We start from the raw sequence: 949 nt of genomic DNA on the forward strand, positions 1-949 counted from the left end.
AACATTCAGCTCCCACTGTTGGAGTGAAATAACTAATACTGGGCTCTAAGATACTTCATGACTAGTACAATTACTGTGCTGAAAAGCCAGTGTATGGGACTGTAATTAGGCGGATAGACGTTTTAAAAGTTAAAGTATTTAATGCAAAAATAGTCCCTTTCCACTGTTATGGTAACTTTAGAGTGCCGTTACTGATGCAGATATGTTTAAGCAGTGACTCCCTGCTGCATCTGCACGACATGCAGGACTGCCTGTGAGGACTGCAACGATTATTTCCATGACGTGCAGATTGGAGAGAAAGAAAGAATTATCGCGATGCTTTAAAAAAAAACAGTCAAATCTGTACACTGAATCAACAATATGTTGATTTAAAGTCTCATATGTGTAGTGTAAGGTAACAATCTTATAACACATCCTCAAAAATAGATTGTGACCTTTCACAATAAGTGTCTGCTTCAGGACCCTTAATGCTTTTCAGTTGTTTGTGAGTGTTTAGTAGTAGAAACTATCCGGGATGTTTCATTTAACTAGCTCACAAGGTCCAAAAAGTTGGAAATCCATGATATGTTCAAGAATGCTGGGATAAGAGACGTTTTAAAGAGATTGTTTGTGCTGCAGAATTTATTTTTTCTTTGTTTCGTCATTAATAATCTCACAATAAAAGAAGTAATATACTTCATTTGCTATCTAATAATGAAAAGCATGAAGATATAAGTCAAAAGGGCCATACTCATACTATCTCCAGTGCAGGACTTTTACTTGAAACTGTGCATTTTGCATTTGTAGTACTTTACGCACGTGAAGGATTTGTGTACTTCTTACACTACTGCTATGTTGACCACATAATCCCAGACAGTAGCAAGGTGATAAATGTATCGCCAGCTGTTCTCTGTTGGCATAAAATAATTCCCCAAAGACGTGGCATATGCTCTGGGATCAAATTTCTTTA

This window comes from Aulonocara stuartgranti (genome assembly GCF_965226115.1).
Source record: "Aulonocara stuartgranti genome assembly, chromosome: 20".
Classification (NCBI taxonomy): Eukaryota; Metazoa; Chordata; class Actinopteri; order Cichliformes; family Cichlidae; genus Aulonocara; species Aulonocara stuartgranti.